This window comes from Periplaneta americana, chromosome 16 (genome assembly GCF_040183065.1).
Source record: "Periplaneta americana isolate PAMFEO1 chromosome 16, P.americana_PAMFEO1_priV1, whole genome shotgun sequence".
NCBI lineage: Eukaryota > Metazoa > Arthropoda > Insecta > Blattodea > Blattidae > Periplaneta > Periplaneta americana.
In genome coordinates, this window is record NC_091132.1 from 103,056,975 (window position 1) to 103,082,815 (window position 25,841).

Sequence of the window (25,841 nt, forward strand, 5' to 3'; positions counted from 1 at the left end):
ATTATAAAATATGTAATATTTCTTTATACTGAAAGTGTTTCGAAAACTGTAATCTGTTCTACTTCCCGTGAAATAAAAGTATAATAAATTTCGGAATATGTATGATAAGTCTTTCTTGTGTTAAATTTTAACGTACCTTGTTAACATGTTTCGACCTATTTTGGGTCATCTTCAGAACTGGTCGTTGTTGATGTTGGCGCCTCTTGTTTCCTGTGTGGGTGCGTTCGTAGTGTAGAGTCAAAGAGTGTATGTGTTTTGAGTTGTGTGTTGAGAATATCGTTGGGGTGTGTTTTCGTGTGTCTGTAGCTATATTTCATATTGTTCTAGTGTGTTGAGTTTCTGGCTTTTTGGTTGGATGTGCAGTATTTCCATGTCTGTGTTGATGTCTCTGTAGGTGTGGTTGGCATTTGTGATGTGTTCTGCATATGTGGAGGTGTTTTGTAATTCACATTACAGCCATGATACTACGAACTTCGCCCTACTCCATAGGAATCCCAGCAGTACTTGGAAATGAAGCATGTGAACTAAAATAACAGAGACTCTTGAAAACCGGTTAGAGGCCTTAGGTTCGGTTCAAATTTGACGAGTCTCTGTAGAACCGAAGCTGCCTTTGCGTCTGTTCAATCTTCCCCTTCCTTACATACGTTCGGTGCATTTCTCTTTAGTTCCTCCTCTCCCTGCGCCTTTATGTTTTATCTGCATAAGGATGCAAGGCATATATCTTGCGTAGTTACGCACAGTAATAGGTAATTTTTTTTTATTATTAATATTACTAAACATTCGCAAAAATATACGTACTCTCATCCTCTGAGGAGTTTAATGCTGAAAGGAATGCGGTTCCGACTAGTCTAGTGCGGTACTGGAGTGGGAGGGAACAGTGACAGCGGCAGTCTGGAAGGAAGTACAATCATACTGAAAACATTCGCCCAATTTACGAGAGCAGTATGCCTATTAGTTTTCTAACGTATTTTTGGCGAGATAGAGATACAACTATTCGTACTTACGTGTCTAGAGAATGAAAGTATTGTAGAAAATGTTATTTATTTATTTATTTATTTATTTATTTATTTATTTATTTATTTATTTATTTATTTATTTATTTATTTATTTATTTATTCTGGTGAAGTTAAGGCCATCACACCACCAGAAATACAAATACAATGAAATAAATAAAAAGAAAAATCATAATAAAACTACAATAATATAAATGAAAAGGAGAATCATACTATAAAATTGAGTGATTAGTAGAATTGAATTAAATTTGTAAAGTAATCAATTTAAATATACTGTACCGCAGAACTCACTTGAGAAGTAAAACTACTTGATTTGTATTTTAAGATATCACCACATTATAGGAATCTGTTTTTCACGATACCAATCACAAATATTCTAAAATTCCAATAGAATATAGCCAAAAACTTTTCCACAGCATGTTTCCTTAAAAATGACTTGTAACTGTGAAATATTTAACATGAGTAATTCATATAATATTAACATAGCTAACATCAGGGAGGTGTTTGAGCAAACATTGCAACAATATATTTAATATATTAATAACAAAACCATATAGGCCTAGGTAAACAATATGTTTATGAAATATTCACACACTACTACAAACTGAAGACTGCATATTTTTGGTCGATTAATACTTCCCATTCCGTTCGACTCGGCATGTCTGTAGCAACAAAAAAATCTACCCGCAACTCCCGCACCGATGGCAAGAATACCTCAGGTCCCAGCGCTAAACTCTTCGGAGGAAGACAGTACAAATAAATCAAACAAAATATAATTTAAAAACCACATATGTTCATAGTACCGATTAGTATTGTGCAATGTTCAAACATGAGAGAGGAAACCAAGATATTAAAAACGTCATCTTACTTCATATGAACCTGCAATGTTCGAACATGAGAGCGGCAACCAAGATTTTACAAACTTCGTCTTATTTCATATGACGAACAAATCGCAAGATCTGTGCTAAAATCCTTAGGCGGTTAAAACATGAAAAGGGTGGGACTGGAAGACAGCAATTATTTTAATTACTAGGTGGAACAAACACGTCAGAGCGAATATCGGTGATTATCGAACTTCACCATACTCGACAAACTTGAACAGAACATAGAGCGTGTAATGCTCGACGCTAGTTGAAAGCATGAAGGGATGGGAGAGGACAGCAAATATTTCCATAATATTGGTGAACAAACACGACAGGCCTCCTCCTGCAAAGCGAACATCGGCTAATATCGAACTTCGCCATACTCGACAAAATGAACCGAACATAGTGTCTGTCATGGACGACGATAGTCTGTAGTATGAAAATGAAATTATTTGTTTTATTTAACAGGCTGGATAAAATGTTATGTTTTATTTAACGACGCTCGCAACTGCAGAGGTTATATCAGCGTCGCCGGATGTGCCGGAATTTTATCCCGCAGGAGTTCTTTTACATGCCAGTAAATCTACTGACATGAGCCTGTCGCATTTAAGCACACTTAAATGCCATCGACCTGGCCCGGGATCGAACCCGCAACCTTGGACATAGAAGGCCAGCGCTATACCAACTCGCCAACCAGATCGACTACAGGCTGGATAGTATGTTATCCTATATAATATTATGAAAATGAAAACATTTATTTAGCAAGTTGGATATTATTTATTTAATTTTTTAACAGAATAGATGGTTAAGTTGTAATTATGTATATTATGAAAAATGAAATCCTTGTTTTTTTTTTTTACTTATTTATTAACATGCAGAGTACTCTAAGTTTATTGTGTGTAATATGAAAATGAAATAATCTTATTTATTCTCAGGTTGAATATTGCAAGCTACAACGAATTATGTGTAGTGCGGAAGTGAAATCATATATTTTATTTATTAATAGTTTGGATATGTTATAATGATATGTAACATGAAAATGAGATCGTTTATTTTTATGGACTTATACAATTTATTTTATATGTGTTCATGTTATAATACTTTCATCATCTGTATTATACAATTTATTCTATATGTGTTCATGTTATAATACTTTTATCATAATTATTATACAATTTATTTTTATGTGTGTTCATGTTATAATACTTTCATCACCCGTATTATACAATTTATTTTATATGTGTTCATGTTATAATACCTTCATCATCTGTGTTATACAATTTATTTTATATGTGTTCATGTTATAATACTTTCATCATCTGTATTATACAATTTATTTTATATGTGTTCATGTTATAATACTTTCATCATCACTATTATACAATTTATTTTATATGTGTTCATGTTATAATATTTTCATCATTTGTATTATACAATTTATTTTATATTTGTTCATGTTATAATACTTTCATCGTCACTATTATACAATTTATTTTATATGTGTTCATGTTATAATACTTTCATCATCTGTATTATACAATTTATTTTATGTGTGTTCATGTTATAATACTTTCATCATCTGTATTATACAATTTATTTTATGTGTTCATGTTATAATACTTTCATCATCACTATTATACAATTTATTTTATATGTGTTCATGTTATAATACTTTCATCATTTGTATTATACAATTTATTTTATATTTGTTCATGTTATAATACTTTCATCATTACTATTATGCAATTTATTTTATATGTGTTCATGTTATAATACTTTCATCACCTGCATTATACAATGTATTTTATGTGTTCATGTTATAATACTTCCATCATTACTATTATACAATTTATTTTATATGTGTTCATTTTTTTAAATTTAATTTAATTTATTTAAATTCAAATATACAGAATAAAGAAATATAATTACAAAATATACAGAATAAAGAAATATAATTACAAAACAAAACAAAGAGAAATACAACTAAGATAATACAAGCAATATAAAAGAAGATACAGTAGTATTAACAAAATTTGAGACCGAATGAGCAGCGCTCATGCTCGGTCGCAGTTCAGATATAATATTAAAATAAAAAATAATAATAATATAAATAAATAAGTAAAATAAAATAGGAACTAAAATATAATTACAGCGGCAATGGAATTATATAATATAATATTAACACTAGAGAAGAATAATATCGCACGTGAAAAGTAGGACTAATATATATTTCAAAATTATAGAATACAAATATAATATAGGTTGATTAATTCATACACATAGGCTATAAATTTATTTAATCAAATTGAAGATATTAACACGTTTCTAATTTTCTTGTTATATGTTACTGGGTTACATGTTAGAAGTTCTGGGTGTAATTTAGTTAAAGCATTGTACAACCGAGGGCCAAAATTTATGCTATCTTTAGACCAGCAGATGTGAGACATTTAGGTTCTACTAATGTTGAATTAATATTTCGTCTTGTGTCATAATTGTGTGTCTGTAATACAAACTTATTACGATTTTTATGATAAAATTTTAACAGCGTATACTTATAAATTTGTTCAATATTAAATACATTAAATTCAGAATAAATTAATTTAGTTGGATAATCGAAGCGTTTCTTCAAACAAATTTTCATGTTATAATACTTTCATCATCTGTATTATACAATTTATTTTATATGTGTTCATGTTATAATACTTTCATCACCTGCATTATACAATTTATTTTATATGTGTTCATGTTATAATACTTTCATCATCACTGTTATACAATTTATTTTATATGTGTTCATGTTATAATACTTTCATCATCCGTATAGTAACATATCTACTCTTACTGAGCAGCTGTCATTTATTTAAATATTACGTGAAGAATATAATTATAGTTACTTTCTGTCGGTAATTGGTGTAGTAAAAGTTGTCATGTATTTTTAAAATAAATTGTGATATACCAATATATATATGTACGAATATATCTGTGGATGTTTAATGGTAATTTTATAATTAAAATTACTTATCCTTTCATCTTAATAAAATTTCACATGATGGGAGGGGAGAATAGGAGAGGCCAGCGGGCTTGAAGGGACAGATTCGAGCGAGCTGGATAGATCCGCTTCTTCAAAGCAGACTTCGGTTCTTGTCACGCTCGACAAACTTGAAACGAACATAGCGCTTGAAATGCAGGACACTAATGTACACTAAATCTTATCATATACGCATAAATGTATATTACTGTTTAACTCTCAGATTATTTGAAGATCACACGTCGAACCCGTTAAGAGCGTCTGTGTCCTGTCTGGGACTGGAACGGGACATTAGTTGAGCAGAGGTCTAACGTTCCATTCTGGGCCAACCTTCATTTCAATGCCAAGCTCGAGAGAAAGGAAGGCAGAACCACAGCATTAAGTTGCAAAATAGGAGCGTTTTCACTTACAGCTTGTATTTGCACAAGAAATCTCTTCGCGAATTCTATTGAACACACATATTCAGTAATGTGGCACATAACCTCACTCGTGCACGAAAAGTATCATAACAGATTTATTTCTTTCATTTTTCGACGATTGGAAGTCTGTCTTCTGTAGTAAATTCGTTAACGATATATTTTTAAAACAGTATTTCCGTGGAATTTGTGAAGTTTTGCTAATCTGTGTGTTCTGATATATGTTGTGTATTTCTAGTCATAAATTACTTAACACAAGGTGATGACAGACAATGCTTCCACAGAGATTCAGCATGTTTTGGTAAACAATTCAATTAAACACTAATTCTCTCTGTTCTGTATTCTTAAAATTTGATGTTGAAGGCTAAGTCCACATATTTAATTACTTATGGTAAGAATAATGATGTCGTCAAATTCTGTATAAATGCTTAGTCGAAGTAAAATTTGTGTAATTGTAGATAATAAGTTTTTAGACAATAAATTGCAGAATTAAAGAATAGTCCCTAATTTGAAACCTTAGTAGTCTTGCCATGTTATCTTATGCATATTTTAAGCTGTAAATCACGTCAAATGTAGGCAAAACTTTATTAGAAATTTTATATTTATTATTTTGTATTTGATTAGTTATTATATGTGTGGTACAATCAGAAGAGTTTTAGGAAATAAAACAAGGAAGGAAACACAATTAAAATTCTATAAGGCTATAGCAGTTCCATCCCTCTTATATGGTAGTGAGAATTGGGTCCTAAGACAGAAAGAAATTAATAATATACAGTCATCAGAAATGAAATTTCTAAGAGCAGTCAAGGGCTGTACAAGACTAAAGCATATAAGAAACGAAAGCATAAGGGAGGAATTAGAAATTAAATCTATAATTCAGCAAGTCTGTGATTATAAGAAAAGATGGATTGACCATTTACAGAGAATGGATTATGGAAGGTTTCCGAAGTTGGCATGGAATTATAAACCACGAGGAAGACGGGACCCTGGCAGACCAAGAAAGCGATGGAGTATTGAGCCGGAACAGGCCATGAGACCTATACCATGAAGAAGAAGAAGAAGAAGAAGATGATGATGATGATGATTAGTGGCTATTTGTTCTTCAAGAGGGAGCCGTTCTTCTCATAAAATAAAAACTAGCAGTCATATACTCGTAACTAATATACGTAGGCCTAGATACATATGTAATAGTAATATGCGTTCAAGAGCGATATGTTGAAGTTTTCATGTTCGAGGAAAAGTTTGAAAAAGCGAAACGTAGTTGACCTTTTTTAATTTCCGAGAATTGAAAGAAAACATAGCGCTCGAGTATCATACATTATTTTGTGCGAAGATCGTTTATTACATACCTGCAAGAGGAATTTCTAATTAGTTGCAATGAAATCTCCATCTTGGTTTCTGTTCAATGATGGCAAATTTGCAAAACAAAAATATCTATCTTCAACATTGTTGCTTTAAAATGTTTTCTGTGTTTACTATACTCCAGCAGGCCGTGACATACGTCTGTCTTTCTTTCCCCCCAGCCTATGATGAGTCTGGAATCATGTTGATTTTTTCACGGCTTCCTTAATGTTACTTGCATCACGAATGCAGTAACCTTAGTGGAGTTGTAGAGTTTACTTAATTTTTGCAAATATTTAAAAACAATAGGTAACAGTGCAATTTAGGTGAAATTGCAGTGGTAAGTTTCCAATTTATAATTATTACTATATTGAACGTCTCTAAAAATAATATGTTAAAAGCCTAAAGCCGTAAAATCAATATGTCACTTAGGCGGTAAGAAGAGGGAAATTGTTATGTGTGTTAGGTTGGGAATGTGGAATTTTAGACTTTCCGCGGATTGGTTTTGTGCGGAAACCAAGCAAATACGCACGATCTCGCACAAAGAGATTGTCGTGTGGTTAGTGTTTTATATATTTTTCATGTGACTAAGTTCTAGTATTAAAATAATATTACACCGTCTTCTTATGTGGCTTATATTTATAAATGAACTACCCAGTCAACACCTGTGGAGTAACTGTCAGCGCGTCTGGCAGCGAAACCAGGAGGCCCGGGTTCCAATCCCGATCGGGGAAAGTTACCTGGTTGAGGTTTTTTTCTGGGGTTTTCCCTCAACCTAATACGAGCAAATGCTGGGTAACTTTCGGTGCTGGACCCCGGATTCATTTCACCGGTATTATCACCTTCATTCTATTCAGACGCTAAATAACCTGAGATGTTGATACAGCGTCGTAAAATAACCCAATAAAAATGAACTACGTACATAACATTTCGTGCATCAAGAAATATACAGACTTCCTAAACGCAACATCGCATAGTTTTTGGAACCATTGAAGTGACGAGTAAATCTCTATATTTCGCTGAAAATTAAACCTTGAAAATTAAATACGAGTACGTATATATTTTCCAATGGTAGGCCCTACAATACGTGTCACTAGTGACACACACATACACACACACACAGACACACACACACACACAATCCACGATTATCGTCCTGTGACATGTAAGGATATTGCGTGATTCCCTTTCCATAATTTAATTAAATACATGAATAAATTAATCTCTTTTGAAAGCATTAATGAAAAGTAACAACACGTAATAAAATCACTCTCTTAATTTTCAACCGGCATACCAATTCAGGAATTTGTCGGAATAAGGGCTCATAGGTCAGTTTGTCATTGGTCCATACGCATATGACCTTATTCCGAAAAATCCCTCAATTGTGAAGTATTTGTTTCTGTCATTATTTTGAATTTTCACAAAACATTTTTGGTGAAAAATGTTTTACTTTTGCGCATTTAGAGTACGTTTATGGAAAAGTAAATACATTATTAGTGTCTTTGGTGTACTTACTGCTAGTTTTGATAGGCCTATATTGCATACAAGCTTTGTGTTCGCCTATCGTAGCATTTGGCCGGATAATCCAAGTAACGGTGAAAAGCAACGCGCGAAACCTCGAATATCGCTTACTTTAATTATGCCCTTGGCCTTGTTAGTGAAATACGTGTAGGCTATTCCAAGTGACGGTGCTGTAGATACCATTTGTTACACATGGAAGCCTACTACTGGCTTCTTAGGTCTATCATTCTTAATGAAAAATTATATTGTTTTTCGTTTATCATACTTGTACAAATAAATATTCCTACCGAAAATGTAACGGACTAAAAGCTTACATCGAATACAGGAAATAGTTTGCGAGGATACAGCATTCGAGAGATGGAAATAGACAGTACAAGCAAAATGACAAATATTTAAGAAGAACGCATTTCAGTTTTACTAAACAATTATTCGAATAGCTATGAAAAGTGGCGAGTAAAAATTCCTACTTCTCCCAAGATAACTTTCGTCCTTGAAAATTAAATACCGATACGTGTTTTCCAGATGGTGGTACATGGTGGTACACGTCCCATTAGTGGTTAGAACTCATGTTCTATGATATGCCAAGATATTAGGGGAGAGTCGGGTAGTATCGGACATCGGGTAGTATCGGACAGTGCGTTTCTTTCATCTACCACCATATGGTAGTACATGAATGACATGGTTACGTTTCTCTATGCGACATTACAGAAACCATGCCAATCAGGTACTATCATCGTGTGGTAGATGAAAGAAACTCGCTGTCCGATATTATCCGATGTCCGATACTACCCGACTCTCCCCTAAACCTTTTGTCTTTATTGTAATATAAATAAAACAATATAAATTATTTTCATATCAAAAATTAATGTGGGGAATAAACATTTAGATTGTAATTTTATAGTAATATGCGTAATGTATTTAGAAGTAGATTTTTATTGGTGTAGAGCAAGACATAATAATACTGAATTAAATTACATAATCATTTGATTAATGAACCCAAACGTAGACCAGTAATTAATATGTTACACTAGAAAGCAAATATAGTACGTGTAGAGATAATAATACAAGAAACAAAGCAGGAATATGAAAGCAACAAAAAAGTTTCCACACTTACTATATAAATGTGTGCACGATGAGGAAGGCAATTGGCTGCCGAACGGTCTGATATATCAATCCTCTAGGACAGGAGCTGACGGCTACATATTGGCGGGAAAGCAGCACCTCACATGACACGACAGAGCTCGCACGGGCTGCAACACACCACTACACAGAACCTTGGAATGGGACTTGACTGGGCCGACGGCTAAACAATTTCGCGTGAGATTGTGAGAGGTGGTGCGTGTGTCTGTGTGGATGCGTGCGGACGTCAGTGCGTGCGTGACGCGGTCCTGTAGCCATGGATCGAACTTGAAAAAAAATACAAAAAAAGTTCATCGTGGCTTATTCTTTTTTGTTTCAACCGTTTTTATTATTTTATTACTGCAGATACGCGCACAAAGTAGTGTTAATAAAGCGGACATGTTCGTGTCGATTCCTGAATATGTATGTACGCTGGATTAATTAGCTTCGGGATTTTTGTGTGCGAGGAATTTCCAAATCGCTCGGTACGAAAAACTTACGATTTCAAGTCTTGTCCTTTTCTTTTAATTATATTGAGTGGTGCTAAAACATCGTGGCTAACGAGAAAGACAGGCTATAGCGCGACATCACATTCTTATCCATGATATAGCCAACATTGAACAAGTTTATAAATATAAACGCTCGTTTAACATGAGTTTAATGTAGCAATTCCTTTGTGTTTGGAGAACTTTGAACATGTATTTATATTAGGCGATTGTCAAGATGGCCATGACCTGATCGTGATAACCACCTGACTCCGATGCACTAGCCTGTCTTTCTCGTTAGCCACGTAAAAAATTCAACTTCGAATTTCCCAAATAAATTATTTTCGGCAAGCTGTTAAAGGTTGAACTGCTAGCTGTTTATGAATTACACATTACTAGTGGCTTGTGCAGCAAATGTTGCAACCTTAAGTTCGTCATTAGACGTTCAAATAAAAATTTTTCAGATTTATTTTAAATGAAGAATTCCAGACATTTTGAAAGTTATTTGCTTCCGTAATAATGAAACATACTCCTTCTGAATGGTTTTTTTATGCCAAATAATTTTTCTTGAACCTATTCACCTTAGTTTTTGAGTTTCAACGCGAAAACGCAAGTAACAATGTCAGGACGATCAGTGGGATTTTCATATGGGAGTAAAGAATAGCTATTTCAGGTCATTGTGGATTGTAGGTGAAAGTTAAAAAAAAGTCAGTCGCTATGCTTTCGAACAATAGACATAGCATCTTGGTATAGCTGCCGCATGTAGAGCTTGAAATGTAGAGGGTAAAATCATTTTATCCTGCTAAGAGATCTTGCTGAAATGATCGGGAGACTACAACATTTTGTAGGCCTCTTATTTTATCAGTAAGTAATACCCTTGGTCTTTCTTTATTAACTGTAATTTTTGCGCGCTCTCTCGAGCCAATACTGAATGACGCATATAAATATCTACACCACATCCCCATTAAGTATATGAAAAAGACCCAACCCCACTTGATTAATAACTATAAAAATATTTGATTTTTAATAACAATATTATTATTATCTTACCTAAGTTTTGCAGTTATATATATATATATATATATATATATATATATATATATATATATACTATATAGCCGCCATTTAGTAAATTATAGAAATGAACATCTAATTTAAGATATTCTCTACATATACGTCTTATATAACCCCAAAACATTTCACTTTCATATCATTAATATAGCATTAATATATATATCATTAATGAAAGATAGTCGCATCATGGCATTAACTATAATAATATTGCATTTCTAATGGTAATAATGTCATCAAATCGTCTCAAGTTTTGTAGATTTTAATATTCAATACACAGCTGTACTCAGAAAATTACACACCGCAGAATCAGACCTGTAAATTATTTTTAGTAAATCTAGAAGTCTTTAACAACCAATTGAATCTGAGCTCTAAATATATCAGTAATCTTGCAGGCCATGGCCTTCGTGTAATAGCCTATTGTTTATTGTAGTGTGTATTTTGTTTTATTCTGAAATGCAATTAGTTCTCAAAACTGACGAAAGATGGATTTCGGAAAATAGGAAAATTATGTAGGAAAACTAACGCTTCACTGAAAGTTAATATTTTTCTGAAAATCCTTGGATGCCAAGCTTCAAAGTGACGGGTCATTAATTAAAATCCGTTCCCCGTTTTCCCATAATTTCCATTACTAGTTCAAATTATATATATATATATATATATATATATATATATATATATATAGATGGGAAGGAAATATAATATCTTAAATAAACATCGAATGTCTATACTCTAGACCTATGTAACAATAACGAGTCGTCCTTCCCTATGGTTCAGAAGTTTTAAATTATTATTCACGGTGGAAGTTGTTTCGACTTGAATTATTATCGTCTTACGAGGACTTCGGTTGAGAAACAAAAGACTTACCGATATACAGAAGGCATTGTAATCATAATAACATTCAACATTTTTGTCTTCGCTTTGAATAAACCATTTATTGAAAATAAATTTTCGAAAATATCATGTCTTGTAATATGTCTGACAAGATGGTGGACTCATCGTAGGAATCTGTCTTCCTGAAGATTAGATAGTAAATGTCGCCCAGGACAAGATGGGTGGCCGTCAGAAAATTTTTACCTATTTTCCTTGAAGATAAACTCACATCCAATAGGTATAACCGATTTCATTTAATCTGAATTTCAGTAAGATTCAATTTAAGGTTTAGAATCTATATTCTCAAGAAAATTAATATATATATATATATATATATATATATAGGCCTAGTATCGATTGTGACGATGAAAATATCCATTAATAATAAAGAAGACTATGGTATAGCGTGTAAAGTACAGTATGTTTACTATTTTGGTGTATTATTTTTATTGAATAATGTGTAGTGTTTGTGTAGTGTAATGTGGAGTCACATCCCCACAGGGAACAAAACAAAAGGCGCCAAGACCAGCAACAACCAGTTCTGAAGAAGGTCAATAACAGGCCGAAACATGTTAACCCGGTACAGTAATATTTAACACGAGAAAGACATATAATACATATTCCGAAGTGATATAGTGTTAAAAGTTGTGTAATCAAGATGTATGTAAAATAATGAAATAAAAATGGTATACCAATCGTTTTTTTTTTTCAAGAATTAATGTCGGGAGAAGATCTCTGTACTCTGCTATTTTTCCTAAAGTCCTCCGAAAACGATATACATTTTTCTCGGGAATACTAGTGAATGCTTCTGTTCAAATTATATACTACAAATGCAGCGGATCAGGCAGAATAAGGAAGCTTGATGTCTCTTCTCTGGCATTGGTTGTACAGTCTTCATTTTGTGTTTGTTTTTAGGCCTGATATTATAAATACGGTTAATCTAAAGATTAAGTTAGACCTAACAGAGAGTTTAACTCCATGCGCCGTATTACAGAGTTCGGTTAAATTAAACTATAGTGGAATACGATTGGTATTACTGCTAGAAATAAAATAAGACAATCGCTGCTGTTTTATATTATTGTTAAAATGGTCGATACTCAATAACAATTTAATAAAAATTCCAATAAAATAATTAAATATCTATATATATAATTTGAACTGGTAATGGAAATTACGGGAAAACGGCTGAATGGATTTTAATGAATGACCCGTCATTTTGAAGCTTGGCGTCCAAGGATTTTCAGAAAAACAGTAACTTTCAGTGAAGCGTTATTTTTCCTACATAATTATCCTATTTTCAAAAATCCATCTTTCGTCAGTTTTGAGAACTAATTGCATTTCCGAATAAAACAAAACACACACTATGGGTGCAATAAACAATAGGCTATTACACGAAGGCCATGACGTGCAGGATTGCTGACATATTTAGAGTTCAAGTTCAATTGGTTATTAAAAAGTTCAAGATTTGCTAAATTAATTTACAGGTCTAATTCTGCGAGTGTGTAATTTTCTGAGTACAGCTGTGTATTGAATATTAAAATCTACAAAACATGAGGGATTTGATGACATTATTACTGTTAGTAATGAAATATTATTATAGTTAATGCCATGTTGTTAATATATAAAACTACAAAACTTGCGTAAGATAATATTGTTATTAAAAATCAAATATTTTTATAGTTATTAATCAAGTGGGGTTGGGTCTTTTTCATATAGTTAATGGGGGTGTGGTGTAGATACTTACATGCGTCATTCTCTTCAGTATCGGCTAGAGAGAGAGCAAAAATTACAGTTCCTAAGAAAAGACGTTATTACTTACTTTTGTAGTCTCCCGATCATTTCAGCAAGATCTCTTAGCAGGATAAAATGATTTTATCCTCAACATTTCAAGCTTTACATGCAGCAGCTATACCAAGATGCTATGTCTATTGTTCGAAAGCATAGCAAACCTGACTTTTTTTAACTTTCACCTAAAATCAACAATGATCTGAAATAGCTATTGCTTTAGTCCCACATGAAAAACTCACTGATCGTCCTGACATTGTTACTTGCGTTTTCGCGTTGAAACTGAAAAACTGAAGGTGGATGGGTTCAAGAAAAAGTATTTGATATAAAAAAACCATTCAGAGGGAGTATGTTTCATTATTATGGAAGCAAATAACTTTCAAAATGTCTGGTATTTTTTATTGAAAATAAATCTGAAAAATTTTTATTTGAACGTCTAATGAACTTAGTTTGCAGCATTTGCTGCACAAGCCACTAGTTAATAAATCAAAACTTAACAAAATAAAATTTCAACAAACTTGGAGAATCTTCATTAAGAAACATCTTTGTTCTTCTATAACAAAGAGAATATCATAAAAAGCCTGTAGAGGACCAATATCGCCTACTTCAGTATGCTTGTCAGACTTAACCTCAAATAGTTTCTTAATGCTGGCTACCAACGTTATACTACTCCCAAACACATTGTAACCAGACTAAACCATGCATGACTAATGAACTATGATATTAGTGTGCGTATTTTATAAGTTGTGGTAGAATGTTTATGAAACAGAAATCAGTCAAATAATGAAATTATTTTTATGGATTTGGTAATATTAGGTAATATATTAATGTGTTTATAAAACAGGCCCCAATATTTCAGAGTAAATCTTACCAGGAGATTAATTTTGAAGGTTAAAACGTCTACTTCGAAAGCCTGAATCTGTTTCAAAAATCATGCTCATTTATATTTCAAAGTGGTGCACTCTACTTCGAAAAATTCTTAGCCGCCGTGGCCGTTCAGTAATATTGATCACTTCCTTATCGTCACGTATAAGTTCTCGGAAAACGTCTGTCATGTCCATGTGTATAGCGGAAGCCGACATCTTGCACTGTTGAGCCTTGGACTACAGTTTAAACTGGAGAATACTGCCGATGAAGTTAAAACTCAAGATTAGCTGGTGGTTAAGGAAAAACGAAAAACTTGAGTTTAAACTGAACGTAAAGTTTAAACGGCTTTTAATAGTGTCGTAATCGGTAATCTTGCGTCACGTGGTCACATGTCCTTCAATAATTATGATTTTCTAATGTTGCTTCAGAATATCGTAGGAATGAGGATGGCAATAATTCAAGTAAAAATTCACGGAGAGAGTACTTAAGCTGATGATATGGACCATTGCACTACCTCTACATTTTGATAGGCAAAATATGCAAACAAATTTTACCTAGAGCCCTTTATCAGGAAGAGGATTCTTTCACGTGCAGTGCAGGACCTCTACGACGTTTTACTTTTCTCCCGAGCAATGATAGGATATATATACAGGGAGCCTTACCTGAAAGACTAGATTTGCATAATATATACGTCACTGTGTACGTTAACAGAAAACCACAATTCCAAGTCACACAGAGTTTGTGTGCACTCGATGTGGGTCTCTGGCGTTTCGTCAGCCCACGCGAGTTGTGTGGATTTAAAGGGGAAAGTTGAGACGGTGTCGGTGGAGTTCCCGGGTAGCTCAGTTGGAAAGAGCGCTGGTACGTTCAACCAGAGGTCCCGGGATCGATACCCGAACCCGGAACAATTTTTCCCTTGAAATTATTTAAATCTGCTTTACAGGGAGCCTTACCTGAAAGACTAGATTTGCATATTGTATTCAGTATTTTTAACATTATTTGAAATCAATGCCCTATGCCTGGTTTCAACTCACAAACCTCAGATACACAGCAAGCGAGGTCACCACTACACCGTGGAGTACGACTTGATGGCTGTGATCGTAACTAGTAACAATTAATATTGTGGCACACATTGAGATACGATAAATGAAGTGAAAAACCTATAGCACTTGATTAATAACTATAAAAATATTTCATTTTTAATAACAATATTATCATACTTAAGTTTTGTATAGACTACTATATAGCCGTCACCCAGTAAATATTATAGAAATGAAGATCTAACTTCAGATATTCTCTACGCCTACTTATATAACCCCAAAAGCTTTCACTTTCATATCTATACTAATAATAAATCTGTAGCGAAATTTTTCTGGTAATTTTCGATTTTCCAAAAATAATTGGTGTTAACATGTATAATTAATCATCCTGAAACCGAAAATCGCTTTTTTGAAATTTTTGTTTGTATGTCTGTCTGTCTCTATGTTTGTTACCTTTTCACGCGGTAATGGCTCAACGGATTTCGATGAAAATTGGAACATAAATTAAGTTCGTTGTAACTTAGATTTTAGGCTATATGGCATTCAAAATACTTTATTTAAAATGGGGGTTATAAGGGGGGCCTGAATTAAATAAACCGAAATATCTCGCTTATTATTGATTTTTGTGAAAAATGTTATATAACAAACGTTTCTTTAAAAATGATTTCCGATAAGTTTTATTCCAGGCAAAATTTTGATGGGACTGATATTTAGGTCTGTCTGTCTGGATGTTTGTTACCTTTTCACGCCATAATGGCTGAACGGATTTCGATGAAAATTGGAATATAAATTAAGTTCGTTGTAACTTAGATTTTAGGCTATATGGCATTCAAAATACATTATTTATAAGGGGGCTTGAATTAAATAAACCGAAATATCTCGCTTATTATTGATTTTTGTGAAAAAATGTTACATAACAAAAGTTTCTTTAAAAATGATTTTCGATAAGTTTTATCCCAGGCAAAATTTTGATAGGACTGATATATAAGGACATACAAGAGTTTTAAAATAACAATAAAACACATTTCCACCGCCGCTTCAGATTATAGTGTCATTGTTCAAAAACGGCCTGTTGATATACCCACACATTCTAAACACGCGACATGACCACAGATGTTAAGGCGTGAATAAAATAAACTTAACAAAAAAAAGATATATAGTAAGGTTAACATAAAAATGATCTTCGTACACAATCAACTCTATTAATTTGGAGTGATTTATTAAAGGATGCATTCAAGACTAATTTAGAAAAATGTTAAACGAATTATCTTTGCACCAAATGAGTGGTTTTTGAACCAAAATGATAGCATTTTAATTATTTAAATAGAATTTATATTAAGTAGCATATTAAACGATTTATTCTTCTATCAAACACGAACGTTCCCTGGACCCAATGTTCTATTTCAATTATGTAATTACTTTATATTTATTTCTAATAAGTGCAGCGGAGCGCACGGGTACAGCTAGTCATCAATAAAGCATCAATCTGTATAATAAGTTAGAAATACTCACATCATGGCATTCACTATAATAATATTTCATTTTTAATGGTAATAATGTCATCAAACATTCTTAAGTTTCGTAGTTTTTAATATCTAATACACTGACAGCTGTATTCAGAAAATTACACACCAGAGAATCTGACCTATACATTTTTTTAGTAAATCTTGAAGTTTTTAATAACCCATATTACAGAAACATTCTGAAAAAGTTGCACAAATGAAGATCGACATATTGGTATTATGATGTCAGAGAATCTGAGCCATCTGAACTCTAAATATGTCGTAGCCTTCGTGTGATATTGTTTATTGTAGCGTGTTTGTGTTTTGTTTTATTCTCTAAAAGCCATTATTTTTGAAAACTGACGACAGATGGATTTTGGAAAATAGGAAAATGATGTAGGAAAACTGAAATTTCACTGAAAACTACTATATATATATATATATATATATATATATATATATATATATATATATATATATGAAGACATTATTACAAAAAACAGCCCTAGTTACTTTTAATGAATTTGAGTTAAGGACACATTTGCTACTATTACAAAGGTTTATAGACACCAAAAATGGCACATGTCATGTGTAATAGCCACAAGGATAGACACCAGTTGTACGGATGTATTTTTCTATTTATTTTTATTGTTCTCTTGAAAAATAGCAATTTTGACAAGGATTGTTTTTGTAATAATATCTTCATAGAGGCCTATATAAGCGCTTTACTAAATGTTTCAGACTCTTCTTGGCTAACATATAGGGTAAGGTTGCCTATATCGCACCACTTTAGCATTTATAACCTTTATTGAACAATACAGTTTTCATTTTCTGCATTCCTTTACAGAAATACTTTCCCGAAACATTTACCTTTCATGTAAAAAAGAATCCTTGAATTTGATTTAATATTTTTTAATTAGAATGACATTTTCGAAACACTTGTCTGTGGTGCCATTTAGGCAACTAGTTTCCTAAATAGCACCTGCGGTTCCTTAAATCGCACCTCTTTATCTGCAGGGAACAGGATGAAGGCAAGCTTTTAAGATTGAACATTTTGAACAGTATTTAGTATGAATAATGTAATAAATGCAAATTACAAGTTTATTGAAATTAATGAAAGAGAGTAACGTTTCTTCAAATGAAATTGAAAAAAATAGAGCATAAATTACCTAACATTTAAACTGCCTGAATGCGTTTTTTATTGTTACACATTCGCCATGTGCTTAACAAGGCAGTTCAGACTATAAACTGCGTCACTTTTCTCCACGATCATCTCGAAGTCACCTAAGAACTGCTTTATGATATAGCTGTCTGAAATGGTTTGAAGATGGAAAAATCTGAGGGCTGGGCCTATGAGTATTATGACGAGGAAGCTGAAGCAGGAGCACACTATTTTACCCGATATAATATAATAGCTTCTAAATTGTTGGAATGGATCGTATAGGTGGACATAGAGAAGCAGCACTTTCTTCTATGGCAGGTTTGAGTGGCAAATAAAATGTTTGAGCTATTCGAAAAATACTTCACTGTTAATGTAACCTGACTCAGATCAAACAAATAACGATCCTGGGGGAGCACCAGCTGATAATGTAGGATGCGCTGTTTGACGTTTAAAAATTATCATGGGTAGCACAAAATACCTGGTGCACTTGTACAACACAACTTGTATTAACGCCCTTGTCACCACTTGGTATTGCATCCACCTGATGAATTCCTCATTCAGCTAAAATATTTGGGGCCTTCTTATGTACGGTTAGAATTGCTACAGTTGCTCATATCGCACCGGTGCGAATTAGGCACCTATAAAGTGGCGGGAATTGAGAAACTACGTCATAAGTTATTATTTCCTTCATTCTAGCCTATAATTACCACATGTTCGAAAATCCTACTAAGTTAAATGTACTTTAATATTTCTTTAAACCAATAACATCCTAGGATTATGGATTCCTTTGCATACAAATGCGTTATTTAGTTACAAAATGTTAGTTAAATATACATCCACCTAAGCGATTATATTATATACACTATCACCACGCTGCAGAGACAAAGAAGTGGCAGAAATCAAGTTACATGGTGGAAGTTCATATGGTAGATTGTAACAATACCACTAGATGCCACACTGCTACAGTAACTTATTTTAAACTAGCAGTGGTGCCATTTAGGAAGCAGTGCGATTTATGCTACTCTACCCTAGGGACCATTCCTATCCTGGTATGTTTCAAACTTGATTTTTCAAGTTAATTCATACCATCAGGAGAATTCCGCTTTAGAGACAAACTTACCTACTACTTTTATACGTGATTCACAATGATTAAACATAAAAAAATCGCTTGTAGTTTGTGTGTTATTAATTTTTAAACGTGTTGGACTTAAGCTCTTTCTATATTCAACAGGGTGCTATTCATAGACATTTCGCAGCACGCGCTACGAGCGTACTAAGCTAGCCCCGGCTATCCACTGGTTTCTTGTACAGAATTCAAATCATATCCTATCGCTAACACTGGTTTATGAATACGAAAAACGCTGATCATCCACCAAAAGCCAGCGCTAAAAATGTCTGTGAATACGGCCCTAACAGTTTTAACCATTAATTAATCAATAATGTTAGTAAAAGTACATGAAATATATAATAACAAGTATATTCAAGTATGTTCTTTAACATTAAATTTATTTTTACATAGTTTTTAAAACATTTTTAAAACAGTTCAATCGACTCATCAACGGTCTTAACAGGCACTATTTTTCCCGCATAGTTCGTAGCCTCCTTGATTTAGCAACTTCTATATTATTTATTTTATATTCAGATGGATTAGAAATGCCTCTTTTGCGATTATTCACTGCTACTTCTTCCTTGTCGTCACTACTAGATGACATGTTTGTACTTGTACACTAATCAGGTACTCAAATAGAATGAAAAGTTAAATAACAAAAATATTAACAATGAAACAGAACATTAATTCTAAGAAAATGATTGGTTCTTAATATTACACCATATGTAGGCCTATACGTGTTTGCAGAAAGGTACCCCAGCCTTGGACTGCAGACTTTTCTGCACCAAAAAGGAAAAAAAGAGTAGAATTTTACACATTAGAAATGCTGGACTGAGTTTACTTTCTGTGCTCATCGATGGGTCTATCTTTAGGGGTTATGAAACTGGTCTTAACTCCAGGTGAGTTGGAGATTAGCTTCCAAGATTTCGACGGCTAGCTCTGCCATCTAGCTAGTTCCTAGTCCCGACCGCCAGGCGCATTCTGTCTAGCTCCTGATTGGCCCGCAGCGGGAAGCCCTACTTTTGCATATATACCGGCTAGACATGGTCCCACATCACTAGCCAGACAGGGCCCACCACCTCCTACTTGCGCGTGTCGCGTCCCGCGCAGATTACTCCTCCGCCCAGGCGTCGGAACCTGCGATCGGCTGGTCCTATACGGACGCCGCCTGTCTCGGTCCCCGTTGCGGAGATATTTGAGCTTCGTCCCCCTACCACCATCCCAGTCCCTTCAGGACTCCCACGAAAGCCCACCCATCCCAAAGTAGCTCCCAAGGTCACAGAGGTGACACGTATTGACTTGCCCAGTCCTAGCGGACTGAATAGCCGTGGTGTTACAGTCTTGGCTGATGAAGTGCCGCCGATTCCATCTGGGTCCGGCGCACTTCAGGTCATTAAGGCCAAAAAGAAGAAGAAGAAGGTCTCAGCTAAGACTGAGCAAGGCGGCATTTCTACCGCTAGTGAGCTCACGAAGGAAGAGAGATCGGCTCTCTCTACCTTGGAGCAATTAGAGGCGGCGACTCTTGAAGTCGTGACCGAGGAGGCAGCACCCCCCGCCCAACCTGAGGCCCCACAGGAGACGGCTGCTGCCCCTGAGGTAGATCAGGCTGTTCCCCGCCACCCTTCCCCAGCTCGTACTCACGTGTCGGAGAGTGAGGACGAGGAAGATGATGTTGAGACTGCTCTCACTAGGCGACGTGGTGATATCCCACCCGTTATTATTACGCCAGCCTTCACTGGCTCGCTGGGCCGACTGAACTTAGAGTTCAAGGCCGAATACGAACCGTTGGGCTTATGCTCGTACAGGGCGCGCGGCGGGACGGCCGTGAAAACTGTTTGCGAAAGGAACTACGCAAATCTTTGCAGGTTCCTGACCGAACGGGGAGTAGCGTACAACTTGCTGCGCCCCAAGAACGACAAGCATCTGCGATTCGTTTTAAGAGGAATATATATTCACACAGATGAGGAGGACATCCAGGGCGACCTGGAATTCCAAAGCATAATCGTCCGGCGAGTGACGAGGATGCACTCATCAAGGACAAAGGCCAAACTCCCAATGGTCATTGTCGATGTGGAGAATTCCCCCGAAACCGGGGATAGGATGAAAGCCTTGCGGCAGTGCTGCCTGATGAGGGTTACAGTGAGGACTACGTCCCCAGCAAGCGCCCGCCTCAGTGCAGCAACTGCCAGTGGTACTACTACACGCAGGCTAGCTGCAAGGCGCAGCCTATGTGTCGAGCTTGCGCCCGCCCCCATAGGACTAAAGATTGTCGCAAGCCGCACGATGTCCCCGCTACATGCGCACTCTGTAATGGCGCTCACACCGCCAATTACGGAGGTTGTCCCATAGCACTACAGGTTAGAGATGCCACTGAAGGAACGAGCAGGGCTGCCCGACGGAGGAGGGCAGAGCTCGAGGAACAGCGGACGCTCCAATACGAGTGGCTCCGGCAGCAGCGGGTGGAGCGAGCTGCGAGGCAGCAGCAGCTGTTCCGAGAACAGCAGCCGCAGCCACAGGTTCGCGCCCCTGTGCAGGGGCCTCGTGCGGAGCGACGCACGGAACTCGGGCCGGTCCGCCAACAGCAGCAGCAAACACAGCAGGAGCAGCAGGCGGACATCCCTTCGCTTCTGGATGTGCCCGTTCCCGCGCCTCTGTGGTCCACCGTGGCAGCGACAGCCCCCCAAACTGCTGCCAATAAAGTAGGAGCCCTTTCTCAGCGCCCTAAGCGCAACAGGGGCAGCAGAAAAGCCACCAAGGCTACCACGGTAGAGCCCATCTCCGCCCCTGTCCCACCGGCCCAGCAGGAAGCTATTGCAAGCACCTCCAAAGGCCCGACCGGTCAAGGCGCTACCTTGGACCAAGTCCAGCACTTTGCCGAGGCGTTGCAATTAGCAAACCCTAACCTCCCGCTCGCCCCAATCCTAGAAGGATTAACTAGAGTGATAGTTCTCCTTATGGAGAATCCTATGTCTGCCCTCCCGGAGATATTTAAGCTCCTAACCGCCGTCGTTTCTCTCAATGGCCAGACGAAGTGACGGAGTTGCTAGGATGTGTATATGGAACGCCAGGGGCCTGAGACATGATAGACATGAGTTCAGGGCCTTCCTAGACGCTAATAATATAGACGTAGCATTTATAACAGAAACGTTCCTGACACCCCAAGTAAATTTAAGATGCGCGGGGATTAAAGTCTATAGACAAGATGGAGCGGGTAGAAGAGGCGGAGGTGTGGCGGTGTTCGTTCGTTCTTCGATCGCGCACTGTGAGTATCTCCTTCCCCAGCTAGCGGCATTAGAGGCAGTGGCTATTAGAGCCTACATAGGCAGACTCCCCTTTCTGCTTATGGCTGCCTACAGTCCTCCGGGCACACTAAATGAACGCGATTTAGATATAGTGACAAGTCTATCCGATAGATTCGTAGTCGCCGGCGACCTCAATGCGAAGCACGCTAGCTCCAACTGTCAACGCCCCAATCGGCAGGGCGATGGGCTTTTTCTTAATTCTACAGGAAACGGATACGTCGTGATGGCCCCTAGGGAACCCACACACGTACCGGCTGCTGCAAATCAACTGCCTGACATATTAGACATCGCTCTGGTGAAAGGTCTCACAACTAGAGCGAGACTAACAACCCTGGATGATCTTCCGTCCGACCACCTACCGGTGATAATGGAGATCATGCACCCAGTTGAACTCTCCCCAACCGCTGAGAAATTCAACTACAACGCGGCAGACTGGGTGTTCTTCCAAGACCAGGTAGCCGCTACGCTTCCACCACTCCCCCCTGAAGTCACTCCGGCAGGGGTAGATAGGTCAGTTAGCGACCTGACGGAGTGCATAAAGAAGGCAATGGTTGCTGCAATACCGAAAAGGTCTTCACAACCGCGACGGATGCAGCTCCCAGCCTATATTAGAGACCTAAAGATCGCCCGCAATAGAGCAAGAACATTGTGGAAGCGTACTAGGTTAGATCAACACAGAATAGAAATGAACCGCTTGCGCAGGCGGATCAGTGAGGCTGTCCACGAAACGGTCGTGGATGCTTGGAAATCCAAGGTTGAGACGATGGACAGCAGAAACATGTCAGATGTCTGGCGTGTATCTCGAGCTCTGTCCAATCCGTCTCAATCTATTCACCCATTAGTAGTCGGTCCAGATGTCACGGCCTTTACTCCTGAGGAGTAGGCTACCGCACTGGCAGACGTTCTAGAGACCACTTTTCAACCCGTGGAACAAAATTTAAACTTGCCCCATATCAGAGCTGTTGAGGAATCGGTTCGAGACCTCCTTAGCAGGGAGCCGGAAAATGGGATACGACCTACGAACACCCACGAGGTCGCCCATTTCATTCGTCGCCTCGGCCCTCATAAGGCCGCAGGAGCCGACGGTATCCAAGGAATTATATTGCAGCATCTCCCAAAGTCAGCTATGAAGCGCATAGCAGAGATAATTAATAACATCTTGGCTTCCGGTCACTATCCCATTCCCTGGAAAGAGGCTCACGTAGTTCTCTTTCCAAAGCCCGGAAAGGATAAGACGAATCCAAGCAACTATAGGCCTATTAGTCTCCTCAGTTGTCTCAGCAAACTGGCGGAGCGGGTCATACATAGACGCCTCACTGAAGTAGTGTTGCCCCAAATCAGGAACGAGCAGTTCGGTTTCCACCCTGGTCGTTCCACTACACTCCAGGCACTCCGCATGACGGAGGACATTACCTGGGCTATGAGCACGAAGCGTGTAGTAGCTGCAGCTTACCTGGACATCGAGCGAGCATTCAACAAGGTTTGGCATGAGGGACTCCTCGTTAAGTTACTGGGCATGGGAGTCCCAGATGGAATGATACGCCTCATTTCTAACTACCTCCGAGGCCGTACATTCAAAACCCGTGTAGGCACTAGTTTCTCCACCCCCCCGTGAAATTCACGCAGGAGTCCCACAGGGTTCCATTATCGGGCCCATACTTTTCAATATATTCATTAATGACCTCCCGTTTCGCTATATCCACGGCAGAACTAGTCATCTGTATATTTATGCAGACGACACTGCCCTCTTGGCGATGGGCAAAACCTATAGATTAGCGTCCCGTAGATTGCAGTCGATCTTAGATCACTTCCAGCTGTGGTTCCACGACTGGACAATCAGGGTCAATGTAGAGAAATGTCAGGCCATACTCTTTTCACTAAGAGCGAGGCTCGAAGACATACCACCACCACCCACACTTTTCGGACGAGAAATGCCGTGGATGAACCAAATTAAATATTTAGGGATCATTATGGACTCTCATCTCAACTTCCGAGATCACATCCAATCCCTTCTTAGTAAGGCCAACGGGCTGATAGTTAGACACTATCCCATTCTGGCGGTCTTAACTCCTGACAACCTGAGGGTAGGACTTACCATGTATAAGGCCCTCATTCGCTCTGTCATTACCTATGGCGCACCCGCATGGGGGTTTGCGGCAGTGTCCCATCTCCGTAAACTCCAAGTTGTCCAAAACCAGGTGATTCGACTCATTACCCATCTCCCCCGAGTCGCCTCGAGAAGAAAGTTCCATGATGAACTAGAGTTGCCAACCATAGACGAGTTCATTGCTCGACTGGCTAGGAACCTGTATGCGGAAGCTCGTGCTAACCCCAACCCGCTAATATCTGGCCTCGGCCAGTATGATCCTAGGTTACGGCGTAGACACCAGACAGGTCCATTAGCTATACTATTGAGACAGGAGGACAGGGAGGCTGGCGTTACTCCCAGGTTTTGGTAGCCACGACTCAACTCCATGAGACTCCTTGGATAGTGCAACCGCTTTAAAATGACCTTGTCTTAACTGGGCTAAACAAAATCCCTCCCAAACAATATCTATTTTTGTTGATCGATGGAAGTATTATAGAGCCAATGGGCTAGTATATATCCATCGATTCATAGAGTCATTCAACCTAAGAGCCAACTGGCTAGTCTCTGATATTAAGACAACTCATCTTGCCTAAGGTTTTTCCGTGGTTTTCCTAAGCGCTAAGACAAATGTCGGGATGAGCCCTAAAAGAAATGGGCCACGGACCTGCACTCATATCCCCATTAATCTCCCTAATTACTTTAAATTAATTAACTAATTACATCTCTCCCACCTCTTCGAAATTGAGCCATCATATAGCCAAATGGCTTGTCTCAAAATTGAGACGATTCAACAAGGCTCAGGACAACAATCACCTCCTACATAATAGCCAAATTGACTAGTCTCTTATATGAGACAACTCATCCTGCCTAAGGTGTTCCGTGGTTTTCCTAAGGCGTAAGACAAATGTCGGGATGAGCCCTATAAGAAATGGGCCACGGACCTATATGCCCTTCCCCATATATATTCCACCCTTATTATAAACGATGTATGCCCTAGTTCAGATAATATAAGTAGTCTATTAAATATACGAGGTCACTCAATAAGTCGCAAATTGAAAGGACAGGGACCTCTCAAATTGCAGATTAGATTACACGGCGCTTCTTCCGACGGCCTTCACATGCTTTGTCATCGAACAACAGATGACGGCGTCTTGCCATTCTAACGGCAAACACCAGCCAACTCCTCCTCGCCCCGTTCCGTGATCACTTGATCAATCTCAGCCCCCCTCGCGTAAGTGGTACCTAAGAGGTTACGT

At 37.3% G+C, this 25,841-nt stretch overlaps 1 protein-coding gene across 1 annotated transcript in view; it reads right to left on the reverse strand.

Annotated features, from left to right (window-relative positions):
* Window positions 1-9,408, reverse strand: part of LOC138690997 (protein tramtrack, beta isoform-like) — a 305,513-nt gene extending 296,105 nt beyond the window's left edge. The window contains exon 1 of the mRNA XM_069812626.1: window positions 9,297-9,408. The gene's annotated coding sequence lies outside the window, so the exon portion shown is untranslated. The remainder of the gene's footprint in view (window positions 1-9,296) is intronic.
* Window positions 9,409-25,841: the final 16,433 nt, after the last annotated feature.